Source organism: Ursus maritimus, unplaced genomic scaffold, assembly GCF_017311325.1.
Source record: "Ursus maritimus isolate PB19 unplaced genomic scaffold, ASM1731132v1 scaffold_12, whole genome shotgun sequence".
Lineage (NCBI taxonomy): Eukaryota > Metazoa > Chordata > Mammalia > Carnivora > Ursidae > Ursus > Ursus maritimus.
Window position 1 is genome coordinate 66898485 of NW_024423564.1, and position 11165 is coordinate 66909649.

Consider the following 11165-nt stretch of genomic DNA (forward strand, 5'->3'; position numbering starts at 1 on the left):
AAGCTCAGGCACACCGGGCTTCTGTTCCCCTCTGGAGGAACCCAGGTAGAAGGGCGTGCTTCCCCATGGGCATGAGCTCTGGTATGTGGGCTCTTACATCCCTCCCCTCGTGCCCTCTTCTGCTTTACCTCATTTGGTATTTCCCAGATATAAACTTCCAATAATAGTTTCTGCCCTCAGGGGCCTGGGGGCAGCCAGGAAAAGGCCAGACCCTTACCCTGGCATTCAGGCTGCTCAGCATGTAAGCCTTGCCTGGCCCCTCCACCTCCTCGTGTAGAGACACGAGCTGCCTGGGACAGCCAGGAGCTCCACCATCTAGGGTTTCTCAGTGACCTGAGGAGCACATCCAGCCCTGGGCAAGTTTCTTAGCCTCTCTAGCTCTCTATTTGCTAATCTGTAGAGCAGAGGTTACAGAGGGCATCCATCTCATAAGACTGGAGGATTAGAGGAGATAAAGTGTGTAAAATACCCAGCTCCCACATGAGTGCTTTAATGGTGTTCTTACAGTTGTTTTTAGATGGGTATAATCAATGAAGGAGAATGAGTGAGACAACCTCTAGCCTTTGTCTTCAGAACAGCTTGCTCCCACTGAGATAGGCTTGCTTCAGAGTAATCCCAGCTGCCCTGGCTGGTGTTTAGGCCCAGGTATGTGCCAGCCAAGGGAGGCAGCTCAAGCTATGGCATGTGGGCAGGGCAGGGCAGGGCAGGATCAGGAGGCCTGGAAGCTGGCTCTGTTCCATTAGGGCACTACCCAGTTAGACAAGCCAGGATTCTGCCTCTGAGTGGCCTGAAGGTCTTTGGCTGAGATTACAGATTGAGATCCCTGGAATCATTGATTGGGGGTGGGCTGGGCAGCCTATTGGGCTGGGAAGCTGAATTCCAGGTCAATCTCCGCCATGAAATTACTCCCGTGTGTTCAATGGGAGGGTTGGACAAGGTCCCATCTCGCCCTAAGACATCATAACTGGAAGAGTCTGACAGCTGAAAAAGAGAATGGAGTTAGCCCCCAAGTCATGGGTGAGTCTGGAGGTATCTGGGAGAATTCTGGAATTAGAAGAAAGAGCGTGGAGGAAAAACCATTTGAGTAAGTCAGAAGTGAGAACTGTCAGCACTAATGAAAGACACAATCCTTAGGAACAAGAATTTTAATAAATTCTAAGTGGGATAAAGGAAGAAGAAATCCACAGCTCAACACATCACGGTGAGTCTGAAGATAGTGTTCTCCATCTTCCGTGCTTTATTGTTGCAGTTGAAAAGAAAGTCGTTAGTCTCATTTCCTTCCTTCATTGGTAATCAGTTTCTGTCTCTGCTGTTCTGCTAAGTGTAAGAGAAAATAACCATCAACCTAGATTTGAATACCCAGAGAAATTACCTTCCAAGAATGAAGAGGAAATAACCACATTTTCAGATAAACAAGAGAATATACCTCAAAACTAAGGAAAGTCAATCCCAGACAGAAAGTCTGAGTTGCAATAGTGAGTAGAGAAAGTGGCAAACACAGGGGTAAATATAAATAAACACTGGGACCCCTGGGTGGCTCAGTCGGTTAAGCTCAGGTCACGATCCCAGGGTCCTGGGATCGAGTCCCACATGGGGCTCCCTGCTCAGTGGCGAGTCTGTTTCTTCCTCTGCCTGCTGCTCCCTCTGCTTGTGCTCTCTCCCTCTCTGGCGGATAAATAGATAAAATGTTTTTTAAAAATGTAAATAGACATTGACTGTATAAAACAACAATAGTGTCTCACAGAATGTTAAAATATATATATATATATATATAACCAAATAAATTGATAGCATAGACAGAGGAGGGGAAGGTAAGAGTAAAGTGTTCAAAGATCCTTAGATTATTCAGGAGGAGATAAATTTTACTTTAATTTTACTTTAACTTTAAACTGATATGTAAAGTATATATGTTAAAATTTCTAGATAGCCGCTTAAAAATATATTTTAACAACTTCTAAACATGGTGGAAAATGAAATGAGAGAAAATGTTCAATCAGTCCAAAAGAAAATAAGAGAAACAAAGAAATACAGAAAAGGAGGGGAACACCATCTTTTATAGAAATAGAAACTAGAAAGCACAAAATAAAATGGAAGGAAGATCTAGAACCCTGTGGGGGAGGGCAGGGGAAGGGGCAATGCTGCACCTGGCTCAGAGAGGGAGCCTGGGGAAGTCTGCAGATGCCTACAAGATGCCTTCCTGACTTTGACCCCCTGGCCCCCAGGAACCCAAGTGTCCTTCAGAAATACAACTTAAGTAGAAGCAAAGCATTTGTTACGTAAATGCAGAAAACCAGTGCTCTGGTATTCCCTACTCCTCCCCCAAAACATACCACCCATTCCAATTGAGGGTTCGGTGCAGATTAGATGCTAAGGTCTAATTTGCACATGCAAAGAAAGAAGGTGCTCCAGTCAATTTAGTGGGCCTTTCCTGGGGTTTCTCCTGAGCCACAGAACAGGGCTGAGCCAACCTTAGGCACGCATCAAAAATGTAAGAGGCTTGGGGCACCTGGCTGGCTCAGGCAGTCTAGCATGAGACTCTTGATCTCGGGGCTGTGAGTTCGAGCCCCACACTGGGAGTAGAGATTACTTAAAAATAAAATCTTAAGAAATATATATAAGAGACTTGGTATCAGACCCAATGGAGGAAAACCCCTGGACAGAGGAAGGCCTCTGTAGCTCAGAGAAGAGGGCCCCACTTGAGCAAAGCAGGCCTGTTGGCAGCCAGTTCTCCGGCAGGGACGCCGCGCAGGCCGGGGCAGGTGCAGGTCAGGGCACGTGATCAAGTTACCAGGCTCAGGTTGCAGTTCCGCCCTCCTGTGGGTCCTACGCCCTCCGCCCAGAACCCTGTGAGTTCGCACCTTTGAGTTCGCACCTTTGTCTCTTGCGGCCTCCAACCCCGCCCTGGGAACGACTCCCTTTTCTGTGGTCACCAAACACTGCCTAGCCCTCAGGCCTGCTGTGGGGGAGCTAAGCAGGTTTAGAAAAAGGGTTGGGCTCCAAGAAAGGTCCTGTGGTTGAGCAGGAACAAGGGCAGGGATGTGCCCTGGAGACCTGGACCAGAGCCAAGTCAGAGGAACAACACTGCGGCCAGAATCAGAACACAGTGGCTGGAGGAGTGAGGGCGGCGTGAAGAATGTGGACAGGGAAGGTCAAGAATCGAAGGAGCAGGGCCGGGAGGAGGCAAAGAACACGGAAGGGTGCTGTAGGTTGTTTTGTTTTTTTAAGGTTTTATTTATTTATTAGAGAGAGAGAGAGCACAAGCAGGGGGAATGGCAAGCAGAGGGAGAAGCAAGCTCCCCACTGAGCAGGGAGCCTGACACAAGTCGATCCCAGGACCTGGGCTTCACAACCACAGCCGAAGGCAGACACTTAACCAACTGAGCCACCCAGGCGTCCCTAGAGTGCTTTACTTTTAAGGTGGAGACCCCTGGGCATTTTGTAATGCTGAGGGGAGGACACTGGGAGAAAACAAGTTTGGGAATGCGGGGCAGGGGCCTAAGAGATTGACCCACGGCCCAAGCAGGCCGGAGGACACGGACACTACACTACAGAATTGGCCACGCCAAGGTGGAGAAGGTGGGGTGAAGGGGCGAAGGTGGGGTTCTCAGGGGACCATAAAGGATTCTGGGTCCTTCTCAGGGCAGAAGCCAGGTTTCAGGCAGAGGACAGGCTAGCCTGAGTAGAAGAAATGAACAGAAATGGTGGCCACCAGAGAAGATTGGGACCAGTCAGAGAAAGGACGCAGAGCAGAGCCTGAGCTGGGGCCCGGGGTAATGAGGGCAGCTGAAGAACAGAATCTGCCCGGAGTGGGGGGCGCAGAGTCTGTGGAGGCTGCGGTGCCCCCAGATAGAAAGCTCAGCCCTGTGGTCAGCACGGATGGGCTCTGAGGACCTGCCCACACTACCCCGACTGGCTCCTCCTCGGGGGCTGCTTTTCATCCTCCAAGACTCAGTCTGGGAAGCCTCCCCCAGTCACCCAGGCAGAGGGAGCCCCTCCCTCCTGAGCCCCCACAGGCCTCCCCTGAGAATTGCAACCCCTGTAATAATGCCTGGAGCACCCAGGTCTTTAGATATGTCGGTTTTATTTTTCATTTAACCCTCATAACACACCGTCCTTCAGCAGGAATTACCAGCCTCATTTTACCAAAGGGAGAACTGAGGCTAAGAGACCATTGCCCGACCATTGACTCAGCCAGGGCTCGCCCAGGTCAGTCTGACCACAGAGGCCATCCTTTCCACTTTGCCATGACTCTGCCCTGCTCTGACCTGTGGGCTCCACAAGGGCAGGAATGGGGGCAGCAGACCAAGCTGGTGCTCAGGAATATTTGTTGAGGAAACCCCAGAGACCGATCACCTAATGTGATCCTTTCAGACTGATATGGAAACTGAGGCTCAGGAGAGAGAGAGGGACTCACCAGGGTCGCCCGGCAAACCGCTACTGGGGCTGGGTCAGGACACAGATCTTCTGACTCTGAGGCCAGAACTAGGCCCTCAGGACCCAGAATAAGACTTGGTTCCTTTCCCTGGGGCCATACCCTCACTTGTAGCTAATTACTTGCCCAGTAATCCTATTGTGTACTAGGTCAGAAACAGACTCTGGAATGTGAGAAGGCTGCCCACCACACCTCCCTGCTCCTTCTACCAAAGGAAGCCATTCCAGGAAGCATTGCAGCCACCCTGCCCCAGAAATCTGGGCTGGGAGCTGAGCCCACAAGGCCGAAGTTTAGGCAGGGCCCCCCTTGGGGACACTAGAGCAGGCACAGATCAGAACCATCGGAAGGAAGGGGTCCAGATACAATTTAGAGAAGTAGCTACAGACCCAAGACCTGAAGGATGTGTAAAAGATAGCCAGACAGAGGGGTGTGGGAAGAACATTTCAGGTGGCGGGCACAGCAAGAGTAAAGGCAGTGGAGAAGTGAAAAGAACATCCCAAGTCCAGGGTGTCTGTCATGAAGGTGCCACGAAGGACATGGTATTCAGGAGTCAGCAGGGAGGAGATCGGATGCAGGGCTGAGGGAGACCAGAAATCCTTCCCATGTAAGGAAGAGAATGGCATTGGGCACTTGAGGCAGGGAGAGTGGAATGAGCAAATGCCACAAGAGGGAACAGAGAGGAAACTGTTTCAAGCATGGCGCTGCTCAGTCTAGAAGCTACCAGCGGGATCGTACCTCTCACTCTCAGGATGGCAGCCAAATCCTCTGCGCCCCAGGCCTGGCACGAGCAGATTCCGGCAGGTCACCTGGCATCCCCTCCTCACCTCCTGCTCCTCATGCCTAGGACAAGCTGTGCAGCTCTGCTCATGCTGTTGGCTCTGCCCGGAATGCTCTCACCAGCTCAAATGTCACTTCCTCCAGGAACCACCCTTGCAACCTGCTTCTCCCTGCTCTCTGCGCCAAGGTCCCCAGTGCTGACTCCACTGCAGCTCTGTTCACACAGTTTTATAATTATATAACAGGAAGGGAGAAAGTGTTGTTTTTTTAATAATATTTTTTATTATATTATGTTAGTCACCATACAGTACATCCCTAGTAAAGTTCAAGGACTCATTACTTGCGTATAACACCTAGTGAGAAAGTGTTATCTTTAAAAGTCATCTGCAATCTGGGCCAATTGGCTTAGGAAGACGGTAGAGCTGTTCAAAGGGAAAAAATGTTCTGGTTGGAGAAAGGCCCTAAAGAGATCACTTTTGATGAAATGCCCCAGCCATACATTAGATGTGAGCTGAGTGGACAGAGTTTAAGTCACTCTGTGAGAAGCTTCCTTCCCAGTGCCCTGGTCTCTCTGTGGGCCCCTCTCCCCGCCCCATGCAGGCAGCTGGGCTTGGGATCTTTGCAATCAGAGCTCAATTCTTGATTTGGGGATTCAAACGCTGAGACCTTGAATCACAAAAACCCAGGTTTTGAACTTCCAAAACGCAAGCCCTGGAGGATTTGCAGCATCAAGCCTAGAACATAAATTGTAGATCTGGAGAAATACGTGATCAGCCCGAGCCCCTTTCCCACAGGGGAGCCCAGAACTGAGCTGAAGGGGGGCAGCAGGGAGACAGAAAAGGCTGGGTGAAGAAGACATGAGACTCTGATGAGTCCCCGAGAAAGGTCCTTGCGTTGTCAATGTGGGAACTCAGGAGAGAAAAAAAGGACACCTGCCCCACCTGGATCAAGCCCAGGAAAGTGGCAATGCCAAGCGTGGCTTTGGAAAGGCTGCAAAGAAGGGGATAGCATGGCTTTTAGTCCCACTGCATGGGAGTAAACTGAGTGGACTCTGCGCACCCGGGTGGGGCGCAGGGGCGACTGGGAGGGGGGCGGACCTGCAGAGGCTTGCGGTTGGAAATGAGGGAAGACTTGGCCGCCACCCACTTGAGCTGACAGTAAGGGTGAGACAGAAGCACATACAGCTTAGGGCGTGCCCCCACGATCAGGCACCCCAAGCCCCAGACTCCCCACTACTGCAGTGACTCCTAGAACTCGACACACACCCGACGGAAGGAGCGAGGAAACCCTGCAGCGACGGAACATGTCCGCCGCCTGAAAGGAAGGCGTGGGAAGAAACACAGGGGTTTGAATGTGGAGAAATAATATTTCATGTCTTGCAGCCCTCCCATGTATGGACTAAGAATCTAGCCTGTTGGGTGGTTCTGCATATGAAAACAAGAATTGCTGCAGCTAAAGCGGGATAGGAGGGCTGCGGGCGGAGGGAGAAAGAGAGGCCGAGATGACGGCACAGAGCTTTGGCCCAAAGGTGGGCAGGACCAGCAGAAATCCCCTGTGGTGCCGAGTGCCTGCGAACTTGCACTGGAGTAAGTCTAACTCTCAGAGTAAGTCTAACTCTCAAATTTAAGCTCCTGTTTGTTCTGGTCTCTTCTGCAGCTCCTCTCTTTGACCCCCTGCAGACACTAGCTTTGCATTAGTGATGCTTTGTGAGGATGAAGGAGGGGGGCACGGTGTGTGGGGAACCAAGCACAAAGAGCACAGCACCGCCAGGACATAGAGTGAGTGTAGCCAGCCAGCGGCTGGGGCTGGGGTCTTCTCCAAGGCTCCCTCCCTCACATGGCACTCACACGTCCCCTGGGATGTCAGCTGAGGCTGTTGGCCACAACATGCACATGGCCTCTCCGTGTGGCCTGGGCTCCCTCACAGCATGACCACCAAATTCCAAAAGCAAGTGGCCAAAGAGGGAGCTTGACAGAAGCTCTATCACCATGTATGATCTAGACTCCGGTATCTGGTAGCATCGCTTCCGCCTCCTTCTGTTTATTAAGAGTAGATTACTGAGGTCGTCCCATACTCAAGGCGAAGGGATTAGGCTCAACCTCTTGATAGGAGGAGTATCAAAGAATTGGCAGACAGGCTTAAAGCCACCACAGAGACCAAAAGGTCACCAGGACAAACACAAGTCCCTGAGAATCTCTGAAAATAGTGATTGTGAGGGTCATGTTAGTTTTCCCACCATGGTGGAAATGGGTCTCAGATGATTCTATTTGACTAGCAAAGAGCAGGATGACCTGAGGGGATAGAGGACTTCAAGAAACCTAGGGCAGGGACACTGTTGCGTGAGTGACAGCCCAGGCAGATGGCACATTCACTGCCATCTGCCCTGGACATTGGACTGTATGGGTGAATGAGTAACCCAGGGCAACTGGAACTGCTCAGGGTTTCAGTCTCCGTGATGGGCACCTGCTTGCTTAAAATCTGATAAATACATAAAATGCATGATGTTCAAAGGAGCATTACTACAAGAGAGGGTACAACACTTTTCAGACTTGGGAATGAGCACGTGGGATTGACCTAGGGACTGACCAGGTCTCTTCTGGACACACCCAGGGGTGGTTCCTCCAGGGATCAAAACTCCCAAACTAAACCAGGCAGTTAAAGTCAGCGTAGCTAGATTGAAAAATTTATCCCTCCACAACATGGTTAGTGTCTAGTAATAAAACAATCAGACCTTATGTATTGCAAACATGTCTGTGAGTGGGAGGGGACAGGACAAGGGCAGGAAATGTGAATCAGGTTCTGCCAAAAGAAAACAAAAAAAGAAAAGAGAAGAAAAAAAGCCTGGGGCTTGCCAGCTCCTGTTGCCTCTGAGGACCCTCCCTCAGGGAGATGCTGAGGTTCCTGACACTCAATCGTTCATCTCCTTCCCTGCAGCAAGTGCGGAAGAGGAGGAATTACTTCTGCTTCATTAGCGCTGGCCACTTCACCCAGAAGACCGAAGCCCTAGAACCTGCATGGCTCCACCTCTCCACCCTCGCCCTCTCCCATCTCCAGCCCCACCTTCTCCCTTGCCCTCTCTCCTGAGAAGCAATGACAGGGAAGGAGTAATGTGGAGGACAAGAGCTGCAGAGACTTTGTAAAGACTGTGGGCAAACTTTTGGAGAAGGAAGTGGCTGGGTAGGAGGGAGAAGGGAATGTGCCTCCAAGCTTACGCCAAGGCAGAACTCAAAGATGGGCTCTCCCTCTGGCTGGCCATGGCAGGGTGTGGTAGGGGATGTGCCCTCATTGTGGAAGGGGATGCCTGGAGGAAGGGGGAGCCTGACCAGCAGGGACACTGAAGCTAGCTCTTTCTTCATACCACTTGGCACAGTTTTCCCAAAACCTAAACCCATGGGCCTGAGCAGTGAAACCATCTGAGGTCAAGTTCAGACACCCGCTAAGGTACTAGTGTGTGCTGGACACGGTGCTGAGGGAAGGCTGGGGACACAGCTGTCTCAGACGCGGTCCCTGGGATGAGTGGGAAAGAAAGACACAGAGCAAATTAAGCAGTCAAGTATTTTTGGTGCTGGAACCACAGGAAGGGAGGAGGAATTTGTTCTAGCTGGGGTGGAAAGAGAGGTCATAGAATCCTTCCCAGGAAGTGGTCACTAGAACTGAGTCTAGAAAGATAAACAAGCATTTCCTAGTAGAGGAAGTAATGTGGATGGCCAAGAACACAGAGATGGGGGACAGCTGGCCAGTTGTTGGCTAACACTGGGTCACTAGGCTGAGGATGGGGAGGACTGAAGGAAAAGCCTAGAGAAGAAGGCCAGGCCCACATCATGCCCAGCTTTGCAGAAGATGGAAGAATTGGGGCTTTACCCCAGAGGTCACAGGGAGCGCTGGAAGGATTGAAGGAATTGAGGCATTGCCAACAAGGCCCACTCTGGCTATGATGGGAGGATCCATGTGAGGAGGTGGAAAGGCCTGGAGAGTGGAAGATCAGTGGGGAGGCCTGACAAGACATGGTAGAGGTTTACACTACGGAAGGGGCATTGAGGGGCACCTGAATGCAGGACTAGCAGCAAGACCAAGAAAATTGACAAGGCCAGAGGCCAGTGGTCAGGATCCAGCCCTGTCCAGTGTCCCAGATTCTAGCCTCAAGCACCTGGTTCCAATCCCATTTTTGGATGAAAAGAATATGGGATATTGTGATTTATAATAAGAAATGCATATATATGACCCCGCCCTTGGTTCCTGGCACAGAGCTCCTTAACACTTCTTGTAAAATCTAAGTGATGAGAACACTAGAACATCTTTTGTTCTAATATTTGCACTTTGACCCCTGTTTCTGACACAGAGGTCCTGAAGCCCTTATAATTTCCTGGATGATAGAAGTGTCTTTTGGTCTAATGAGGCAACTATGTGTGGATCCTGGATGGCTCCTGGATGAGAGTTAATCACCGGAAAAACAAAGCCATAACTAGAAGCTTGGAATTTTCAGCCCTGCCTCCTATTCTCTGGAGAAGGGTAAAGGGCTGCAAATGGAGTTAATGACCCATCATGTCTATGAGATGAAGCCTCCCTTAAATCCCAATAGTACAGGCTTCAGAACACATCCATAGCAGGAAGACAGAAACTCTTAAGCTCAGAACCCTCTCAGACCTCGCCCTATGTACCTCTTCACCTGGATGTTTGTCTGTCACCTTTATCATACCCTTTTATAATAAACCAATAAGCATAATTCAACTGTTTTCCTGAGTTTGTGAGCCACTGTAGCAAACTAATTGAACTCAAGGAGGGTGCCATTGGAACTGTCAATCTATACATAGCCAACTGGTCAGGAGCACAGGTGACAAGCTGGACTTGTGACTAGTGTCCAGGGGCAGGGGGTACTTGTAAGACTGAGCCCTCAACCTGTGGTCTGTTTCCAGGCAGATGGTGTTGGAATTGACTAAAATTGTAGGGCACCCCACTGGTGTCCAGAGAATTCCTTGGTGTGGAGAGAAACCTCCACACATTTGGTGACCAGAAGAGGTGCTCTGTGTGGGTAGTAAAGGAGACTCACGGGAAGGAAATACACAGGAGGGAAGAACCTAGCTTTTCCCGCACAGATAAAAAGCTGAAGGTTTGCCCATTTTAGAAGAATTGGGGCCAGCCTCAGAAAGAATAGAAAGAGAAAGGAAAGCATCATGGGAGACACGGGGCAGTGACAGAACCCAGCAGGGGAGGCAGGGAGCAGGGTGACTGCGTGCTTGAGCTGGCGATATGCACTCAGCCCTGTGTGGTGTTGACGTGGAGCAGTAGGATGGCTGGGAGCGAGGAAGATCCTTCTTGACTTCATTCAACAAGTTCGTTCAACAGACATTTCCAGGATCTGCGGAGGGAGACGCACCAATCCTCTGGAGACAGCAGACCTGATTCACATCCTGGATACACCACTTAACCAATTCCATGGCCTTAAGCAAGTGACAATCTTTGAGCCAGTTTCCCCATCTGGAAAATGGAACTGGTTATCCCTTCCATGCATAGCTGCTTTAAGGATTCGAAATAATATTAATGTTAGTTAATATTAATAATTTTATGGCGCACAGTAAGTATCCCGTAAATAGCAGTCCTTACTATTTGCCTGGAAATCTGCTGAGGTTCTGATTACATAGAGACGGTGAACCAAAACCAGTCATGGGTTTTAGAAAATTCAGTATATCTGTGCTTCCCTCTGCCGGCCAAAAGGGGCAGATTCCACTGGAGAGAGAATGGCAGGACGCTAGGACAATGCAGAGCTTTCTGTCTCCCATCCAGAGTGGGAACCGCCTTGCATGGAGCATCCCCAGTGGGGGGACACCAGCCTCAGTGTGGGTCCCTCCGGAGGTAGCAGATATGGTGCAATACTTAGACTGCCAGCCACTTGCCAGCACTGTGAAGTCGGATGCGTCCACCTCTCTGAGCCTGTTTCCTTGGCTATAAAATGAAATGA